General features: G+C 45.4%; 1 long non-coding RNA gene across 1 annotated transcript in view; it reads left to right on the top strand.

The window, feature by feature from the left end:
* The first annotated feature begins 21,272 nt into the window (after positions 1-21,272).
* Positions 21,273-22,585, top strand: part of LOC147985849 (uncharacterized) — a 73,411-nt gene continuing 72,098 nt past the window's right edge. Inside the window, exons 1-3 of the long non-coding RNA XR_015615160.1 lie at positions 21,273-21,422; positions 21,591-21,677; positions 21,786-21,865. This is a non-coding gene — a long non-coding RNA (uncharacterized LOC147985849). The remainder of the gene's footprint in view (positions 21,423-21,590; positions 21,678-21,785; positions 21,866-22,585) is intronic.

The raw sequence follows: 22,585 nt of genomic DNA, 5'->3' as shown, positions 1-22,585 counted from the left end.
GTTCACGATGTCTTCCACATTTCTCAACTCAGGCGTTGCTTCGCGGATCCCATCCGTGGAGTGGACCACGAAACGCTTGATCTACAAGATAACCTCTCCTATCGGGAATATCCCGTTCGTATCCTTGATCAAGCCGAGCGTACCACTCGACGTCATAATATCAAGTTTCTCAAGGTTCAATGGTCACACCATTCCGAGAAAGAAGCCACTTGGGAAAGGGAGGATCGTCTTCGACTCGAGTACCCCACCTTCTTCCCGGAGGATCCTAAATCTCGGGACGAGATTCTTTTGAGTGGGGGTCAGTTGTCACACCCTAGCTAGTTCAAGCATTAGAGTGTGCATCATGTTTAAATTCCTCTTAAATTTGAAATGGGGAAGGCAGAAACCCCCAACACCCCCCCCTGGAAACAACTAGGGTTTACTAAAATTATTTTCAATGAACCTGAAATGCCCTTCTCAAAAATTCACCCTCTTTGTCTTGGGTTAGAACCTCTGGCAAAATTGGTGCACAATTTTCTAGGTCAACAGAAGGTCATTGAATTAAATCATAAGTATTTGAATTTGGGCATTTAAATGCTATAAAATAATTTAAATGCTCAAATAATTCTGGAAATAAATGTTTGCTGTTGGAAATATTCTAAACAGAGCCCACAATTATTTTCAGGATTTTTGGAAATGTTTTAGTATTTTTAATAAAGCCCAACAGTTGCAGTTTAATAGAAAAAGAAAACAATCAGAAAAAAAAGAGAGAGAGGGAAGGCCACCTGGGCCTTACCTGTGCTGGCCCAGCCCACCTGGCTCGGCCCAGTCGACTGGCCTTGCCAGTCGTCGTCCTCCTCCCGCCAGAAGGATGAGGAGCGCGTGGCCGGCGCCCGCGGCCACACGCCGGCCACCTCCTGCTTCTACCGACGCCCTGGAGACGTCTAGGGATGCCACGCCGACCCCCACATCCCCCTCTCATCCTCCCTCACTCTCTCCCTCGTCTCCCTCACCCTCTCCCGTGATGGCCGAGCGCGGTCCTCGCCGCCGTTTGCCGTAGATGTCACCAGAGCCACCCCCTCGCCCCTCCGACAAGCCCAATAGCTCCGCCTCGTCGCCCTGGACCTCTCCGCTGACCCACGCGACTCCAAACGCCGCCGAACACCATCTTCGCCCTCGTCTTCAACCTCGGGCTCCCGAGCCGTCTCCGGTCGATTCGCCGCCGCCAGGATCTCCCCGAGCTCGCTGACCCCTCTCCAATCCCGCTGTGAGCTCCTCTTCCTCTTCCCCTAGCTCCCGTGCTTGTTTGGCCTCTGTAGTCGCCACTTCCACCGCACCCGAAAGCTCCCCGCCGCCGGCCATGGCGCCGTCGTGGCTAGAGCCACAGTGGCTCGAAGCCAAGCTCACCGTTGTGCTCAGCGCAGCACCAGGAGCCCGTAGCACCATTCCACGCGCCTCGCCGTGCCCCGCAGCCTCGGGTTCGACCTCGCCCGAACTCCGGCGGACGCCAAGGTCATCGCCGGCGACGTTTCCGACCATCCTAGCTCCACCCACTGCCACCACTCGATGCGGCTCGCTCCCAGCTATGCGTAGAAGCTCTCCGCCGTCGTTTTGGTTGCCGGAGCCCGAAACCCGCAGCCCTCCACCGCGTCTGGCCTCGCCGGCGGCTAAACGCCGGCAGGCTTTGAACCATTGACCGGTGGGTTTGACCGCTGACGTGGACTGGGTGGGCCCAGGTTGACTCCCCTGAGTCAATGACAAGTGGCCCCCCTCTGCTAACTAAATCAAATTAGTTTTAACTAAAAATAATTAGTTTAATTAACTACTGACACGCGGGACCCACCAGTCAGGTTTGACCTGGACGTCCCCGTTGACCACTGACGTCACCCTGACGTAATGCTAACGCAGTAATTAAATTACTGGAATTATTCTTATACAGGAAATTCCAGAAAATAGTCAAAACTTCTAAAAATCATAGAAAATCAACCATAGCTCCAAATGTAAAGATTTATATATGAAAAATGATCAGAAAAATTCAATCTATCCATCTGTAATGGTTTCATGCATGACAAAACAAGTTAACCTTGCTGTTTAAGCAGAATAAGGTAATGCACTAATGTGGCCATGTTAAATGAACTAACATTTGAACTTTTGGTTCAAATAAGCACATTCCTTTCCGTTATAGCTTGCATTAGGCCAAGACACATTCATATTGCCATGCCATAGCATGCATCATATTGTTGCATATCGTCATGTGTTGATTGTGTTCCGATGTGTTCTTCGTGGTAGGTTCTGCCTCCGAGGATATTCACGAGTATCCAACTGAAGGGCAGTATCCCACTACCACTCCATCAGGCAAGCAACCCATTGATCATTCCGATGCAAACCCATGTTCTCGCTTCTGCTCTTGTTTACTGCATTAAGAGAACGCGATTCAAACTGCTGTGTGCTACGGTAGCTGAACCCTTATCCTCTGCATGACCTGTCATTGCCACAGTAACTAGATGAAACCCACTAGCATGTGTAGGAGTTGATTGAGCCATGTATGTGATTCCTACCTTGCTATGCCTGCTATGCTTAGAGTTGTGTCAGGTCTGGTTCATCTGGGTGATGGGCTAGAGTGAAATGCTTATGCCGGTAATGTGAGGGATGTGTTGAACATGTTTTGGTAAAGGTATCGATGAGAGGCCATGTAGGAGTACATGGTGGGTTGTTTCATTGAGGCCGTCCATAAGAACTGAGATCTATATGTGTGATTTAAGATGCAGTTACTACCGTACATTGGGCTCGAAACCAATGGACCCTCTCGGCTTCTTAATCACCCTAGTACTCTGTCCAGGAGTTGCAAATAGTTTCTGGTGTTTGTAGGTTATGTGTTGGCGGCCGTGCGTAGCGCTGACTCTAGGGGTGGGCTATGTTGTGGTAGATACACCGTGGCACAGTGTACCGATTCACCCGTTTGGTGTCTCGGGAACCCTGTTCACATCGTTCGGGGCCGTAAGTGGAAACCTTGGCCAGACTTCCTGCGGATGGAACCTGAATAGGCGATAAACCTGGACTAGAGACTTAAGTGTTTAGGTAGGCCGTGGCCGACACCCTCGCTGGGCTTCCGCTTGAAGGTTGCCGAGTACATGTCGTGTAAACGGCGGTAAGTGGTGAAAGCGTGTATGAAGTACACCCCTGCAGGGTATAAAACTATTCGAATAGCCGCGTCCGCGGTAAAGGACTACTTGGTTGCCTATACAGTTCATAGACAAGTTAATGGATACTACTAAAAGACTTGAGATAAGTGTGAGTACCGAGGATGGCCCTCTCGTAGGATGACGAGGGAGGATCCCCGATGGAGTATTGTGTTGGTGAGTAGTGGACTCGTGTGCGAAAACTATTTTACTAGTGAAGTTCCGTAGGATAGCTTAGCCAAGAGTCAAAGCTGGCTTGCTGCAATAACCCCACCACCTTCTTGAGAATGAGCATGTATATTAGGTTCTGATGTAAGACTTGTTGAGTACCCTTGTACTCATGTTTGCTTAATTACTGTTTTCAGACGACAACACCGCCCCCTCCGATGGGTTCTGCGTAGACCTTGACGTCGACGAGTGACTAGCCACCCAGGTGGTGATCCTGGCCATGGAGGGCCCTATGTAGATAGACAGACTTCGAGAAGCCTTCTTTCTTTCTAGAGTCTGTACTCAGACTAGTTGCTTCCGCATGTGCTTGTATGATTGTATGACTTGAGTGTCGGGTCATGTGACCCCTATCTGTATGAACTTGTTATGTATGGCTCCCTGGAGCCTTTAAATAAAGTACTTGAGTTGTAGAGTTTTGTTGTGATGCCATGTTGTATGTACTCATATCGGGCATATTGTGTGTATGATTGAAATGCTTGGTATGAGTGGGATCCGACAATCTAGTTGTTTATCCTTGGCAGCCTTTCTTATGGGGAAATGTAGTCTAGTGTTCCTCGAGCCATAGTAGTCCGCTACAGCCCGGTTCACCGGAGTCCTGCTAGCCCAGCACTACTGTTCAGGACACTTGACTGGCCGGCATGTGTTTCACTTCGTTCCTATGTCTGTACCTTTGGGTAAATGTCATGCGGTGATATCCATAGTCCTGCCTAGCCTGCTACAGCCCGGGTTCCCCGGAGTCCTGTTAGCCTAGTGCTACAGCCCAGAATCCCTCGCTGATGACCGACATGCTCGATGTGATTCATGTATGCCTGTCTCCATAGGTCTGTGCCGCTTTGGGTTCACGACTAGCCATGTCGGTCTGGGTTCTCTGTCATATGGATGCTAGCGACACTATCATATACGTGAGCCAAAAGGCGCAAACGGTCCCGGTCCATGGTAAGGCGACACCCGTGGGATACCGTGTGTGAGGCCGCAAAGTGATATGAGGTGTTACTGTCTAGATCGATGTGACTTGGAATCGGGGTCCTGACAACACCAAAAAGCCTAAGCTTGGGGATGCCCCGGAAGGCATCCCCTCTTTTGTCTTCGTCTATCGATAACTTTACTTGGAGCTATATTTTTATTCACCACATGATATGTGTTTTGCTTGGAGCGTCTTGTATGATTTGAGTCTTTGATTTTTAGTTTACCACAATCATCCTTGCTGTACACACCTTTTGAGAGAGACTAGCATGATTTGAAATTTATTAGAATACTCTATGTGCTTCACTTATATCATTTGAGCCATATAGTTTTTGTTCTAGTGCTTCACTTATACCTTTTAGAGCACGGCGGTGGTTTTATTTTATAGAAATAATTGATCTCTCATGCTTCACTTATATTATTTTGAGAGTCCTTTAGAACATTTTGGAAATTTTCTTTTAGGAATAATATAAAAACTTTCATAGAAGTGCATTGAATACTACGAGAAGTTTGATACTTGATAATTGTTTTGAGATATGGAGATGGTGATATTAGAGTCATGCTAGTTGAGTAGTTGTGAATTTGAGAAATACTTGTGTTAAAGTTTATGATTCTCATAGCATGCACATATGGTGAACCGTTATGTGATGAAGTCGGAGCATGATTTATTTATTGATTGTCTACCTTATGAGTGGCGGTCGGGGACGAGCGATGGTCTTTTCCTACCAATCTATCCCCCTAGGAGCATACGCGTAATACTTTGCATTGATAACTTGTAGATTTTTGCAACAAGTATATGAGTTCTTTATGATTAATGTTGAGTCCATGGATTATACGCACTCTCATCCTTCCACCATTGCTAGCCCCTCTAATACCGCCCACTTTTCGCCGGTATCATACACCCACCATATACCTTCCTCAAAACAGCCCCCATACCTACCTATTATGGCATTTCCATAGCCATTCCAAGAGATATTGCCATGCAACTTTCCACCATTCCGTTATTATGACATGCTTCATCATTGTCATATTTCTTGCGTGATCATGTAGTTGACATCGTATTTGTAGCAAAGCCACCGTTCATAACTCTTCATACATGTCACTCATGCATCATTGCACATCCCGGTACACCATCGGAGGCATTCACATAGAGTCATATTTTGTTCTAAAGTATCGAGTTGTAATTCTTGAGTTGTAAGTAAATAAAGTGTGATGATCATCATTATTAGAGCATTGTCCCAAGTGAGGAAAGGATGATGGAGACTATGATTCCCCCACAAGTCGGGATGAGACTCCGGAACAAAAAAAGAAAGGCCATAAAAAAGGAGAAGGCCCAAAAAATGAGAGAAAAAGAGAGAAGGGACAATGCTACTATCCTTTTTCCACACTTGTGCTTCAAAGTAACACCATGATCTTCATGATAGAGAGTCTCCTATGATATCACTTTCATATACTAGTGGGAATTTTTCATTACAAAACTTGGCTTGTATATTCCAATGATGGGCTTCCTCAAAATGCCCTAGGACTTCATGAGCAAGCGAGTTGGATGCACACCCACTTAGTTTCTTTTGTTGAGCTTTCATACACTTATAGCTCTAGTGCATCCGTTGCATGGCAATCCCTACTCACTTACATTGATATCTATTAATGGGCATCTCCATAGCCCGTTGATACGCCTAGTTGATGTGAGACTATCTTCTCCATTTTTTTGTCTTCTCCACAACCACCATTCTATTCCACATATAGTGCTATATCCATGGCTCACACTCATGTATTGCATGAAGATTGAAAAATTTTGAGAACATCAAAACTATGAAACAATTGCTTGGCTTGTCATTGGAGTTGTGCATGATTTAAATATTTTGTGTGGTGAAGATAGAGCATAGCCAGACTATATGATTTTGTAGGGATAACTTTCTTTGGCCATGTTATTTTGAGAAGACATGATTGCTTAGTTAGTATACTTGAAGTATTATTTTTATGTCAATATTAAACTTTTATCTTGAATCTTTCGGATCTGAACATTCATGCCACAATAAAGAAAAATTACATTGAGAAATATGTTAGAAAGCATTCCACTTCAAAAATTCTTTTTTTATCATTTACCTACTCGAGGACGAGCAGGAATTAAGCTTGGGGATGCTTGATACGTCTCCAACGTATCTATAATTTTTGATTGCTTCATGCTATTATATTATCTACTAACTGGAGGCCCAGCCCAAATTGTTGTTTTTTTTCCTATTTTAGAGTTTCGCCGAAAAGGAATATCAAACGGAATCCAAGCGGAATGAAACCTTCGGGAATGTGATTTTCTCAACGAACATGATCCACAAGACTTGGAGTGGGCGTCAAGAAACAATCAAGGAGGCCATGAGGCTGGGGGCGCGCCTACCCCCCCCCCCCCCCCCCCCCCCCGCGGACGCGCCCTCCACCCTCGTGGGCACCTCGTTGCTCCACCAACGTACTTCTTCCTCCTATATATATCCACGTACCCCCCAAACATCCAGGAGCACCACGAAAACCTAATTCCATCGCCGCAACCTTCTGTACCCGAGAGATCCCATCTTGGGGCCTTTTCCGGAGCTCCGCGGGAGAGGGCATTGATCACGGAGGGCCTCTACATCAACTCCATGGCCTCTCCGGTGATGTGTGAGTAGTTTACTTCAGACCTTCGGGTACATAGTTATTAGCTAGATGGCTTCTTCTCTCTCTTTGGATCTGAATACAAAGTTCTCCTCGATCTTCTTGGAGATCTATTTGATGTAATCTTCTTTTGCGGTGTGGTTGTCGAGATCCGATGAATTGTGGGTGTATGATCAAGTTTATCTATGAACAATATTTGAATCTCCTCTGACTTCTTTTATGTATGATTGGTTTATCTTTGCAATTCTCTTCGAATTATCAATTTGGTTTGGCCTACTAGATTGATCTTTCTTGCAATGGGAGAAGTGCTTAGCTTTGGGTTCAATCTTGCGGTGTCCTTTCCTAGTGACAGCAGGGGCAGCAAGGCACGTATTGTATTGTTGCCATCGGGGATAAAAAGATGGGGTTTATATCATATTGCATGAGTTTATCCCTCTTCATCATGTCATCTTACGTAAAGCATTACTCTATTGTTATGAACTTAATGCTCTAGATGCATGGTGGATAGCGGTCGATGTGTGGAGTAATAGTAGTAGATGCAGAATCGTTTCGGTCTACTTGTCACGGACGTGATGCCTATATACATGATCATACCTAGATATTCTCATAACTATGTTCAATTCTATCAATTGCTCGACAGTAATTCGTTTACCCACCGTAATATGCTCTTGAGAGAAGCCACTAGTGAAACCTATGGCCCCTGGGTCTATCTTCCATCATATTAATCTTCCAACACTTAGCTAATTCTATTGACGTTTATTTTACTTTGCATCTTTATTTCTCTTTAACGTAAAAATACTAAAAATATTATCTTATCATATCTATCAGATCTCACTCTCGTAAGTGACCGTGAAGGAATTAACAACCCCTTTATCGCGTTGGTTGTGAGGTTCTTATTTGTTTGTGTAGGTGTGTGGGACTCGAGCGTGATCTCCTACTGGATTGATACCTTGGTTCTCAAAAACTGAGGGAAATACTTATGCTACTCTACTGCATCACCCTTTCCTCTTCAAGGGAAAACCAACGCAGTGCTCAAGAGGTAACACTGAACTGGACGCCTCACAAAGCTTCGGCTGATACTAGAATGCCGAGTGCCCATATATGTTCCCTCGTGGTGGTTAGTGCGTAAAGGCCAGTGGCCAACTCAGAACAAATACCCAAACCTGTTAGTGCATTATTAAAAGAAGTGACGGCTATCGGGACAAGTCCGGAGCTACCACCCCCTCCTGGGTGATACCACTAAATAGCCAGTTGCCATCATAACATCTCGTGGGTGCTCTCCGGGCCTGACCTACTTTCACAGGTATCTCTCGCTGGTGCTCACTGTGCCCGCCCGACTTTAACAAAGGTCTGGAGTAAAGTCAGGGTAACTGTGTGTCCAAAACATCAAGGGAGAAAACCCCAAGGAATCACCCTCCATGGATTCCTCTCGATGTAATCATCAAGGTGAACTTGGAGGAATCACCCTCGACGGTCCACCCTTGAGGGTTTGCACGACAAAGTCGTATTGGGGGTGGTGATGGAGGAATCACCCTTGATGACCACGACCAAATAACTACACTACAGAGTGAAGGAAATATACCCTAGAGGCAATAATAAAGTTGTTATTTTATATTTCCTTATATCATGATAAATGTTTATTATTCATGCTAGAATTGTATTAACCAGAAACTTGATACATGTGTGAATACATAGACAAAACACCGTGTCCCTAGTAAGCCTCTACTAGACTAGCTCATTAATCAAAGATGGTTAAGTTTCCTAACCATAGACATGTGTTGTCATTTGATGAACGAGATCAAATCATTAGGAGAATGATGTGATGGACAAGACCCATTTGTTAGCATAGCATATTAATCGTTCAGTTTTATTGCTATTGCTTTCTTCATGACATATACATATTCCTTTGACTATGAGATTATGCCACTCCCGGATACCGGAGGAATACCTTATGTGCTATCAAATGTCACAACATAACTGGGTGATTATAAATATTCTCTATAGGTATCTCCGAAGGTGTTTGTTGGGTTGGCGTAGATTGAGATTAGGATTTGTCACTCCAAGTATCGAAGAGGTATCTCTGGACCCTCTTGGTAATACACATCATAATAAGCCTTGCAAGCAATGTGACTAATGAGTTAGTTGCGGGATGATGTATTATGGAACGAGTAAAGAGACTTGCCTGTAACGAGATTGAATTAGGTATGAAGATACCGACGATCGAATCTCGGGCCAGTAACATAACCAGGACAAAGGGAATAACGTATGTTGTCATTGCGGTACGACCGATAAAGATCTTTGTAGAATATGTAGGAACCAATTTGAGCATCCAGGTTCCGATGTTGGTTATTGATTAGAGAGGTGTCTCAGTCATGTCTACATAGTTCTTGAACTCGTAGGGTCCGCACGCTTAACGTTCGATGACGATTTGTATTATATCTGTTATGTGATTTGGTGACCGAATGTTGTTCGGAGTCCCGGATGAGATCACGGACATGAAGAGGAGTCTTGAAATGGTCGAGAGGTAAAGATTGATATATTGGACGATGGTATTCGGACATCGGAAGTGTTTCGTGATGCACCGGGTACTTATCGGGTCACAGGAAGGGCTTCCAGGCACCCTCGGCAAAAGATATGGGCCTTATGGGCCAAGAGGGGAAACACACCAGCCACAAAGGGGCTGGTGCCCCCCCCCCCCCCCCGCTAATATGGGCTGGCAAAATTGGAGAAGGAAAGGGGAGAAGGAAAGGAAAAGGGGAATAGGATTCCCCCTTCCTCCTCTTCCCTTCCTACTCCGAATAGGAATAGGAAAGGGGGGCGGCCGAATTGGGAGGCACCCAAGTAGGATTCCTCCTACTTGGGGAGCCCCATTGGCTGCCTCTCCTCCCCTCCAACCTATATATATGTGGGGGTGGCACCGCTAGAAGACACATCAACAATTGCTATCCGTGTGCAGCGCCCCCCTCCATAGTTTACGCCTTCGGTCATATCTCCGTAGTACTTAGGGGAAGCCCTGCACTGATCACTTCACCATCACCATCACCATGCCATCGTGCTGACGAAACTCACCCTCGACATTGATCAAGAGTTCGAGGGACATCATCGAGTTGAACGTGTGCAGAACTCGGAGGTGTCGTATGTTCGGTGCTTGATCGGTCAGAACGAGAAGTTCGACTACATCAACCGCGTTAACAAACGCTTCCACTTTCGGTCTATGAGGGTACGTGGACACACTCCCCCCCTCTTGTTGCTATGCATCTCCTAGATAGATCTTGCGTGGGCGTAGGAAATTTTTTGAAATTGCATGCTACATTTCCCAACAGTGGCATCCGAGCCAGGTCTATGCGTAGATGATATGCACAAGTAGAACACAAAGAGTTGTGGGTTGTGATCATCATACTTCTTACCACCAATGTCTTATTTTGATTCGGCGGTATTGTTGTATGAAGCGGCCAGGACCAACCTTACATGACCATGTTCATGAGACCGGTTCCATCGACAGACATGCAACTAGTTTTGCATAAAGGTGGCTGGTGGGTGTCTGTTTCTCCAACTTTAGTTGAATCGAATTTGATTGCGGCCGGTCGTTGTTGAAGGTTAGAACAGCAAACTTGATAAATTACCATTGTGGTTTTGATGCGTAGGTAAGAACGGTTCTTACTAGAAGCCCGTAGCATCCACGTAAAACTTGCAACAACAAAGTAGAGGATGTCTAACTTGTTTTTGCAGTGAATGTTGTGATGTGATATGGTCAAGACATGATGTGATATACATTATTGTATGAGATGATCATGTTTTGTAAAAGTTATCGGCAATTGGCAGGAGCCTTAGGGTTGTCGCTTTATTGTATGAAATGCAAACGCCATGTAATTGCTTTACTTTATCACTATGCGTTAGCAATAGTTGTAGAAGCAATAGTTGGTGAGACGACCATGACGCTACGATGGAGATCAAGGTGTCAAGCCGGTGATGATGGAGATCATGACGGTGCTTTGGAGATTGAGATCAAAGGCACAAGATGATGATGGCCATATCATGTCACATATTTTGATTGCATGTGATGTTTATCTTTTATGCTTCTTATTTTGCTTAGTACAGCGGTAGCATTATAAGATGATCCCTTACTAAAATTTCAAGGTATAAGTGTTCTCCCTGAGTATGCACCGTTGCGAAAGTTCTTCGTGCTGAGACACTACGTGATGATCGGGTGTGATAGGCTCTACGTTCACATACAACGGGTGCAAGACAGTTTTCCACATGCGGAATACTCGGATTAAACTTGACGAGCCTAGCATGTACAGACATGGCCTCGGAACACTAGAGACCGAAAGGTCGAATGTGAATCATATAGTAGATATGATCAACATAGAGATGTTCACCATTGATGACTACTACATCTCATGTGGTGATCGGCCATGGTTTGGTTGATTTGGATCACGTATCATTTAGATGACTTGAGGGATGTCTATCTAAGTGGGAGTTCTTAAGTAATATGATTAAATGAACTTAATGTATCATGAACTTAGTCATGATATTAGTTGCATATCTATGTTGTAGATCAATAGCTTTTGATGTAGCTCCCCATTTATTTTTGATATGTTCCTAGATATACATAAGTTGAAAGATGATAGTAGCAATGATGCGGACTGGGTCCGTGATCTGAGGATTATTCTCATTGCTACACAGAAGAATTATGTCCTTGATGCACCGCTAGGTGACAGACCTATTGCGGGAGCAGATGCAGACGTTATGAACGTTTGGCAAGCTCGGTATGATGACTACTTGATAGTTTAGTGCTCCATGGTTTACGGATTAGAACCGGGACTTCAAAAACATTTTGAACGCTACGGAGCATATAAGATGTTCCAAGAGCTGAAATTGGTATTTCAGACTCATGCCTGAGTCGAGAGGTATGAGACCTCTGACAAGTACTTTGCCTACAAGCTAAGATGGGGGAGCATAGCTCAACCAGTGAGCATGTGCTCAGAATGTCTGAGGACTACAATCGCTTGAATCAAGTGGGAGTTAATCTTCCAGATAAGATAGTGATTGACAGATTTCTCTAGTCACTATCACCAAGTTACTGGAACTTCATGATGAACTATAATATGCAAGGGATGACGAAAACAATTCCCGAGCTCTTCGTGATGCTGAAATCGATGAAGGTAGAAATCAAGAAAGAGCATCAAGTGTTGATGGTTAATAAGACCACTAGTTTCAAGAAAAGGGGCAAGGAAAAGAAAGGGAACTTCAAGAAATATTGGCAAGCAATTTGCCACTCACGTGAAGAAACCCAAAGCTAGACCTAAGCCTAAAACTAAGTGCTTCTACTGCAAAGGGAATGGTCACTGGAGGTGGAACTACCCCAAATACTTGGCGGATAAGAAGGATGGCAAAGTGAACAAAGGTATATTTGATATATATGTTATTGATGTGTACTTTACTAGTGTTCATAGTAACCCCAGGGTATTTGATACCGGTTCAGTTGCTAAGATTAGTAACTCGAAACAGGAATTGCAAAATGAACAGAGACTAGTTAAGGGCAAGGTGACGATGTGTGTTGGAAGCGATTCCAAGGTTGATAAGATCAACATCGCACACTCCCTCTACCTTTGGGATAAGTGTTGAGCCTAAATAAATGTTATTTGGTGTTTGTGTTGATCATGAATATGATTAGATCATGTTTACTGCAATATGTTTATTCATTTAAGTTAGAGAATAATTGTTGTTCTGTTTACATGAATAAACCTTCTATGGTCATACACCCAATGTGAATGGTTTATTGAATCTCGGTCATAGTGATACACATATTCATAATATTGATGCCAAAAGATGCAAAGTTAATAATGATAGTGCAACATACTTGTGGCACTGCCGTTTAGGTCATATTGGTGTAAAGCTCATGAAGAAACTCCATGCAGATGGATTTTTGGAATCACTTGATTATGAATCATTTGATACTTGCGAGCAATGCCTCATGGGAAAGCTGACTAAGACTCCGTTCTTCGGAACAATGGAGCGAGCCACTGACTTATTGGAAATAATACATACTGATGTATGCGGTCCGATGAGTGTTGAGGCTCATGGAGGGTATCGTTATTTTCTAGCCTTCACAGATGATTTGAGCAGATATGGGTATATCTACTTGATGAAACACAAGTCTGAAACATTTGAAAAGTTCAAAGCAATCCAGAGTGAAGTAGAGAATCATCATAATAAGAAAATAAAGTTTCTATGATCTAATCGCGGAGGCGAATATTTGAGTTATGAGTTTGGCCTTCATTTAAAACAATGAGGAATAGTTTCACAACTCACGCCACCTGGAACACCACAGCGTAATGGTGTGTCCGAACATCATAACTGTACTTTATTAGATATGGTGTGATCTATGATGTCTCTTACCGATATACCACTATCGTTTTGGGGTTATGCATTAGAGACAGCTGCATTCACGTCAAATAGGGCACTATCTAATTCCGTTGAGATGACACCATATGAATTGTGGTTTAGCAAGAAACCTAAGCTGTCATTTCTTAAAGTTTGGGGTTGTGATGCTTATGTGAAAAAGCTTCAGCTCGATAACCTCAAACCCAAATCGGAGAAGTGCGTCTTCGTAGGATACCCAAAAGAAATTGTTGGGTACACCTTCTATCACAGATCCGAAGGCAAGATCTTTGTTGCTAAGAATGGATCCTTTCTAGAGAAGGAGTTTCTCTTGAAAGAAGTGAGTGGGAGGAAAGTAGAACTTGATGAGGTAATTGTACCTTCTATCGAATTGGAAAGTAGCTCATCACAGAAAACCGTTCCCATGATGTCTGCACCAACTAGTGAGGAAGCTAATGATAATGATCATGAAACTTTGGATCAAGTTACTAGCGAACCTCGTAGGTCAACCAGAGCACGTTCCACACCAAAGTGGTAATCCTGTTCTGGAAGTCATGTTATTAGACCATGACGAACCTACGAACTATGAGGAAGCAATGATGAGCCCAGATTCCGCAAAATGGCTTGAGGCCATGAAATCTGAGATGGGATCCATGTATGAGAACAAAGTATGGACTTTGGTTGACTTGCCCGATGATCAGCAAGCCATAGAGAATAAATGGATCTTCAAGAAGAAGACTGGCGTTGATGGTAATGTTACTGTCTAAAAAGCTCGACTTGTTGCAAAAGGTATTTGACAAGTTCAAGGAGTTGACTTCGATGAGACCTTTCACCCGTAGCGATGCTTAAGTCTGTCTAAATCATGTTAGCAATTGCCGCATTTTATGACTATGAAATCTGGAAAATGGACGTCAAAACTGCATTCCTTAATGGATTTCCTAAAGAAGAGTTGTATATGATGCAACCAGAAGTTTTTTTCGATCCTAAAGGTGCTAACAAAGTTTGCAAGCTCCAGCGATCCATTTATGGACTGGTGCAAGCATCTCGGAGTTGGAATATACGCTTTGATGGGGTGGTCAAAGCATATGGTTTTATACAGACTTTTAGAGAAGCCTGTATTTACAAGAAAGTGAGTGGGACCTCTGTAGCATTTCTAATATTATATGTGGATGACATATTGTTGATTGGAAATGATATAGAATTTCTGGAAAGCATAAAAGGATACTTGAATAGAAGTTTTTCAATGAAAGACCTCAGTGAAGCTGCTTATATATTGGGCATCAAGATCTATAGAGATAGATCAAGATGCTTAATTGGACTTTCACAAAGCACATACCTTGATAAAGTTTTGAAGAAGTTCAAAATGGATCAGTCAAAGAAAGGGTTCTTGCCTATGTTACAAGGTGTGAAGTTGATTAAGACTCAAAACCTGACCACGATAGAAGATAGAGAGAGAATGAAAGTCATTCCCTATGCCTCAGCTATAGGTTCTATAAAGTATGCCATGCTGTATACCAGGCCTATTATGTACCTTGCCATGAATTTGGCAAAGGGGTACAATAGTGATCCAGGAGTATATCACTGGGCAGTGGTCAAAATTATCCTTAGAGGACTAAGAAAATATTTCTCGGTTATGGAGGTGATAAAGAATTCATCATAAAGAGTTACGTCGATGCAAGCTTTAACACCGATCTGGATGACTCTGAGTCTCAATCTGGATACATATTGAAAATGGGAGCAATTAGCTAGAATAGCTCCATGCAGAGCATTGTAGACATATAAATTTGCAAAAATACATACGGATCTGAATGTGTCAGACCCGTTGACTAAACTTCTCTCACAAGCAAAACATGATCACACCTTAGTACTCTTTGGATGTTAATCACATGGTGATGTGAACTAGATTGTTGACTCTAGTAAACCCTTTGGGTGTTGGTCACATGGCGACATGAACAATGGGTGTTAATCACATGACGATTTGAACTATTAATGTTTAATCACATGGCAATGTGAACTAGATTATTGACTCTATTGCAAGTGGGAGACTAAAGGAAATATGCCCTAGAGGCAATAATAAAGTTGTTATTTTATATTTCCTTATATCATGATAAATGTTTATTATTCATGCTAGAATTGTATTAACCAGAAACTTGATACATGTGTGAATACATAGACAAAACATTGTGTCCCTAGTAAGCCTCTACTAGACTAGCTCGTTAATCAAAGATGGTTAAGTTTCCTAACCATAAACATGTGTTTTCATTTGATGAACGGGATCACATCATTAGGAGAATGATGTGATGGACAAGACCCATCCGTTAGCATAGCATATTGATTGTTTAGTTTTATTGTTATTGCTTTCTTCATGACATACATATTCCTTTGACTATGAGATTATGCAACTCCCGGATACCGGAGGAATACCTTGTGTGCTATCAAACATCACAACGTAACTGGGTGATTATAAAGATGCTCTACAGGTATCTCCAAAGGTGTTTGTTGGGTTGGCATAGATCGAGATTAGGATTTATCACTCTGAGTATCGAAGAGGTATCTCTGGGCCCTCTCGATAATACACATCATAATAAGCCTTGCAAGGAATGTGACTAATGAGTTAGTTGTGAGATGATGTATTACGAAACGAGTAAATAGACTTGCAGTAATGAGATTGAAGTATGTATGAAGATGCCAACGATCGAATCTCGGGCAAGTAACATACCGATGACAAAGGGAATAACGTATGTTGTCATTGCGGTATGACCGATAAAGGTCTTCATAGAATATGTAGGAACCAATATAAGAATCTAGGTTCCGCTGTTGGTTATTGACCAAAGAGGTGTCTCGGTCATGTCTACATAGTTCTCGAACCCGTAGGGTCCGCACGCTTCACGTTCGAAGACGATTTGTATTATATTAGTTATGTGATTTGGTGACCGAATGTTGTTCGGAGTCCTGGATGAGATCATGGACATGACGAGGAGTCTCGAAATGGTCGAGAGGTAAAGATTGATATATTGGACGATGGTATTCGGTCACCGGAAGTGTTTCAGGATGCACAAGGTACTTATCGGGTCACCGGAAGGGGTTCTGGGCACCCCCGACAAAAGATATGGGCCTTATGGGCCAACAGGGGAAACACGCCAGCCACAAAGGGACTGGTGCGCCCCCCCCATATGTGCTAGCCAAATTGGAGAAGGGAAGGGGAAGAAGGAAAGGGAAAAGGGAATAGGATTCCCCCTTCCCCCTCTTCCCTTCCTACTCTGAATAGGAAAATAGGAAAGAGGGAGGCCGAATTGGGAGGCGCCCAAGTAGGATGCCTCCTACTTGGGGCGCCCCCTTGGCTGCCTCTCCTCCCCTCCAACCTATATATATGTGGGGGAGGCACCGCTAGACGACACATCAACAATTGTTAGCCGTGTGCGGCGCTCCCCTCCATAGTTTACGCCTCTGGTCATATCTTTGTAGTGCTTAGGCGAAGCCCTGCGCGGATCACTTCACCATCACCGTCACCATGCTGTTGTGCTGACGGAACCCTCCCTCGACACTTTGCTGGATCAAGAGTTTGAGGGACGTCATCGAGCTGAACGTGTGCAGAACTCGGAGGTGCCGTACGTTCGGTGTTTGATCGGTCGGAACGAGAAGAAGTTCAACTACATCAACCGTGTTAATAGACGCTTCCGCTTTCGGTCTACGAGGGTACGTGGACACACTCTCCCCCTCTCATTGCTATGCATCTCCTAGATAGATCTTGCGTTTGGAAATTGCATGCTACGTTTGCCAACACAGAGTTATCATTGGGAGTGCGTAACGAGGTATCACCCTTGGCACTCGATAGTACCTCTGCAGAGTCGTACAACTAAGGGGGAGTGAGGTGATGTGTCGGTCTCTGCACGTCGGTCACGTTGAGCGAGTCATCGATCATCAAGCCAAGGCAACTGGGACAAGGTGAAAGGTTACTGGTGGATCACTAACCAACCTATACTAAGCTATTTAGGATAAGTAGGTATGGTACAATGAATAGGTTACAAAAGCAGGCTATGCATCAAAATAGGAGCAATCAATTACAGTAGCAAAATCTAATGCAAGCATAAGAGAGAATGCAATGGGCGGTATCGAAATGATCAAGGGGGTTTTGCTTGCCTGGAAGCTCAGCTGAAAAGGAAGAGGGTCGTCGGTGACGTGGTCGATCATAGTGGCATCAGCAGCGATCTCGGAGTCTACCGGAGAATAAGAGGGGAAAATAGTAAATACAAGAAAACAGATGCATGACATGACTACATGCATAGCTAGGGTGTTCTAACATGGTGCTACACGATACCGGCAAAGGGGGGAAACATCCAGGAATGTTTTCTCGGTGTTAGGCATTTCTGGACAGACAAAACGTAGGGGGCGGTTGCATGTTCGCTATGTTAGAGGCACGTGATAGATGAACGAAGAGGGTATTTGGATTCTCCATCTTTTTCTGAGCAACTTTCATGTAGAAAACATTTTCATCCGAGTTATGGTTTATTTTCTATTACTTTTCAAAGTTTTATTAATATTTTGTAATTTAATTTAACTCGAAATAAATGACTAAAATGCTAGTTGCACCCAGCTCTGTGTACACAGCAATGTACACAAAGGATGACATGTGGGTCCAGGGGGTCCCTGATGACCAGTTAGTTGATTAGTCAATGTTAACAAGTCAACAGGGGATGGGGCCCCTATCATACACACATTAGCTAATTAGTTGTTTCATTAGGCTAACTACATAATTAGTTTAATCAAACCAATTTCAATTAATTTAATTCATTAATTAATATTAATATTTTATTACTATTTCTTACAAATTTTTTTAAAACAGGGGCTAGCCCCACCTGTAAGTGGCCGAGGGTGGCGGAGCCCAGCTGTCAAAGACCATATGGCCTTAGCGGGCTATAGGCACTGGGGCGTGGGCGCCCGTGAAGGCCGAACCACGCACAGCACCAGGGGAGGCTCAGGCCCCGGAGGCCGGGCACGGCCTCCGGCGAGGCCAGGCGAGGCGGGGTCAGGACGGCGGAGTGGCGAGCTACGCGGCGGTGGTGGCGAACAGCGGCAACGGGCGGGGCACGTAGGCGCGGGCAGGGGGCTCGGGACGTGGCCGCCAAGCGGAGCTGTGGTAGGGGCGGCGAGAGGCTGCGGGGCAGGACGGACGGCGGGTGAGGGTGGCGCGGTCGGGAGGAGCCGGCGCAGCCAGGCGGAGGTGGGCACGACCGAGGGGAGACGGGGCGACCAGCAGCGGTGGGGCGAGCGTGATGGGGGGACGCTGGCGAGCGCGTAGCCACGGCCATGGAGTGGCCCAGGTCGGGGGCAAGCGGGGTCTGGCGCGGCGGGCGCTGACCGGAGGTGAGGCCAAGCAGTGGATGGGCCCGCAAGTGCGCGTGCAGGCGGCGCAGGGTGCGTCCCCGTGCGCGCATTGGCGCGGTAGGGGCACGGTCCAAGATCGCGGGAGCGGAGCTCGATCATGGCGACGGCGAGTGTGGGACGGCGTAGCGGCAAGCAGCTGCCGCGAGGAGTAGCGCCAACAGTAGAGCGGCAGTGAGCAGGCGGGAGAGCGGGCCGAGGCTGTAGCGGCAGCGAAGCGGGGCCGGAGCGCTGGGCGCGCGGACGTCGAGCGGTGGGCGCGGGCAGTGGAAAAAGGGAGGAAGGGAGCTGGCCTCACCGGTGATGACGGGAAGATGGGGCGGCGTGGCTCGGTGGATCTCGTCGGGGAGGAGGCCCAGAACGACGAGGCGACGCGAAGACGAGCGGCGGAGACGAGGACGACGAAACGACGGGGTCAGGGCGCCGCGAGCATCCAGATCCAGCAAGGGTAGGGGAGTAACAGCCTGGATTTTTGCCCCTTTATTCCTTTGATTTTCTGGGATTTCCTGTTTTAATTTGCTTTTCCATGGCTATGAGGGTCTGAAACTTGGGAAGATCATGTCTTCCTAGGTTTTCTAGTGGCTTGTCACCCTCATCATCATCTCAAGATCGTCTCATTTTCATCCTTGACCTAACCCAAAATTCTTTTGTTGGTAATATTCCTTTTCTGATAAAGGAATAACCCTTTAAACCCTAGGTTGTTAAGCAACCTATATTTCCTTCACTCCTAAAAATCCCAAATAATTCTCATAAATTGTTTGGGTCATATCTTCCTCAAATATGGCAAAATATTTCATTGCCATGTTCAAGAATAATCCTCCAATAATTATTTTCCTATTTTGTCCTAAATGGCACTTTGCAAAGGAAGTGCTATTTATACTTGCTTGATTGACCCCAAACATCTTGGACATCTTTTCCTGTCCATATCATTGGATCATGCCAAAATTCAACTCAATTTTCCTAGTAAATATTTTTCAGCAATTTTCCAAAGTTTTTGTCCAGGAAGGAACTTTGTGAAGGATCTATATTCTAGTCATATCCAAATGAGTTGCACTTTTGCAAGGTCTTTCCAAGGGTCAAATAATTACTCTCTGCCAAATATGAGCTCATGTAACTCATCTATGTGAGCCCAGCTCCAAATCTTAGTTTCTGGTCAGATTTTTAGTTTGTGAAGCAACTATATTTTATATTTCTTCAATTGAGCTGAAACTTTACCAGGACATGCTTCTACCTATATCAACTACTCCCACCAAGTTTTACCTCAATTGGTTAATCCAATTACCTTGTGTAATTTTTCCAAGTTTCTGGACAAAAATGATGTTTGTAAAGCAAGTACCATTTTGGATTGTCCATTTGGTATGAGCTTTTTACAGAACCTTTATATGTCCATATCATGAGGATTTGCCAAGTTGCATCCCATTCCATAACTCCATGTGAGTGCATCATGCAAATCTCATTTCTGACCAGATTTGGCAGTTGCAAAGCAACTCCATTTATCCTTGATCCAAATCTTCTAAACATTACCAGGGTGAAAGTTCTTTTTACCCTAAACCTCGCAGACAAACTCTATGGCTCCAAAACCCATCCTGTTGATCACTAGTGCTCACACAAGTTTACTGCAGTAAACTTCAAAGACTGCTTACCGTTTAACCAGATCACTTTTAACCAATCTACCACTTCAGTTGAAACCTCCCCAGGAAGGACAAGCCCCCAGACATCGTTTGGCCGGCCGTGTGCCACTGTGTGCACCAGTGCGCGCGGTGATCACGAGCCTTGGCATGCACTGTGCGCGCTCTACTAGCGTTGGCCGCGCCCAGAATGGCTTCTTGCTCGGGCCCCTCTCCCTCTCGTCGTCTTTGCGCGCGTGAGCATGTCCATTGTCTTCCTCTTGTCGTCGTCGATCACCTGGACCCCGCTCCCCCTCCGGCAGCTTCCTCACCGACGCAAGCCGCCGCGCGTCCACGAGCATACAGTGCCAACCGGGCATTTATGGCGTTCAGCTTCTTCTCCTCTTGTCCCCGAGCTTTGCTCGTCCCTGTGCATCATTGTAGCTCTGCTACACCTCTCAGTTGCCTTCCCCGAGCTCATGTGCGAGCACACGGATCTGCGGCGCCGGCCACGCGTCCACGGTGACGCCAGCGCGGCACGTCCTCGTCCCAGCTATTTAAGGCCACCCGAGCTCCTCCTTTCCTTAGCATCGGCCTCCCCTCACTCCCAGCTCCCTCCCCAATCAGTCAACTGAGCCGGAGGACCTCTCCCCGCTGCCCATCGCCGCCATGGCCGCCGTCGGGCTCTGCTCAAATCCGAGTACCCCAAGCTCCTCCCCTCCTTCTACCACCACCAATAGAACACACCACTCCGGCGACCATCCCCATGCCCTTTTCCCCTCGCCGGAGCCGCTACGGCCTCGAATCCCATCTCCACCCGAAGCCCCCTCCGCTGTAGTGCTTGCTGCTCTCAACCCCGCCCTCCTTGAGGTCCGTTCTGCCCTAGAGCGGGTCGGCCTCGTCGCCCTGAGCACGTGGGTAGGTCGAGCGCCGCCTACGGTGGCCGGAGTCGCCGGCGATCGTCGTCGAGGCGGCCGGCCTCGCCTCTGCCTCGGCGCGCGTCAAGAGGAGGAAGGAGGAGCCAGGAGGAGAGAGATGGATAAGGCGGACCCCACCTGTACGCCTCTAAGCCGCCTGGCCCCGCCTTGCCACACTGGATAAGTGGAGTCGTATTCCTCGGAATACGTCTTCCCAGCTGGAAAGCATAGTTTCGTTCTGTTTCAGCTGAAAATGCATTTTCCAGTTCTGAAAGCGTATTGTCTGAAATACGTTTTCTGTTTTTCAGCTCAGGGGCTTGTTTGTAGAGATATTTTTATAGATTGGTCCCTGAACTTCGTCGGGCTACATCTTTTTAACCACAACTCCAAATGAGGTGATTCCAAAGCCCACTTCTTCGTCTCATCGAGACCATTCTGATGGAAACATTTTCACCATGTTTTGACATTCTGAAAATGAACATTATTCCCTTGCCCTTAATCAGCTCCCTCCGAGAGAGTATGATTTCCGGCGATTCGTTCCACGAGTTCTCGCGCTTTCTCCTGGTGATTTCTTCCACCCCAGGCAAGCCACAATACCCACTTGCATGATAGTCATGCAGTAGCTATGGTTTTCAACTTGAACATTTATTAAATGATTGCTTGTTTAAAATATGGTTATAGTTGTCTCGGTACTACTTAATAAATGCTTACTTTCTTTCTATGTTGTTATGCACCGGATTTGTCATGCCCTGCTAGTTGTTAGTATTCCTTTCATATTCTTATGCTTGCTAGTAGTACATATTGATGTTGGTAATGGTCTTCGGTGCATGACTGTCGTCGGTCCTGAGTACCATTGTTATGCATGTCCCACTGTATCTAGTTGGTGAAATGCTTGCATGATGGCATTGTTGATATGTTCTTGCATGATATTTATTGTTGATGCTAATGGTCATGCTATGTTTCGTAGAAGTATGTACTTATGATGTTCATGCTAGTCTGTATGCCATGTTTAGTTGGATATAATTCATTGTTGATATGGTGGATAGTTATGTGGTTCTCTCGTGATTATGTTGATATCATGCTCATGCATTGTAATATGCATCATGTTAGTTTGCCATGGCTCAGCATATTGCATTCAAGTTTAACCGGATGTAATTGAACTTGAACACCTGTTGGCTGAGTCATGGTGCCACCATATCAAAACTGACCAGTGCAACCACGCTTACCTTTATGGGAAGGTCCTAACTGGGTCTATTGTCATGCCTCTCGTCGGTGCCTCCAATGAGGGAAGGTTATGGGCACG

The sequence above is a fragment of the Triticum urartu genome, chromosome 2A (genome assembly GCF_056163025.1).
Source record: "Triticum urartu cultivar PI428250 chromosome 2A, HENAU_Tu73, whole genome shotgun sequence".
Lineage (NCBI taxonomy): Eukaryota > Viridiplantae > Streptophyta > Magnoliopsida > Poales > Poaceae > Triticum > Triticum urartu.
This window is presented reverse-complemented; position numbering and strand designations above follow the sequence as displayed.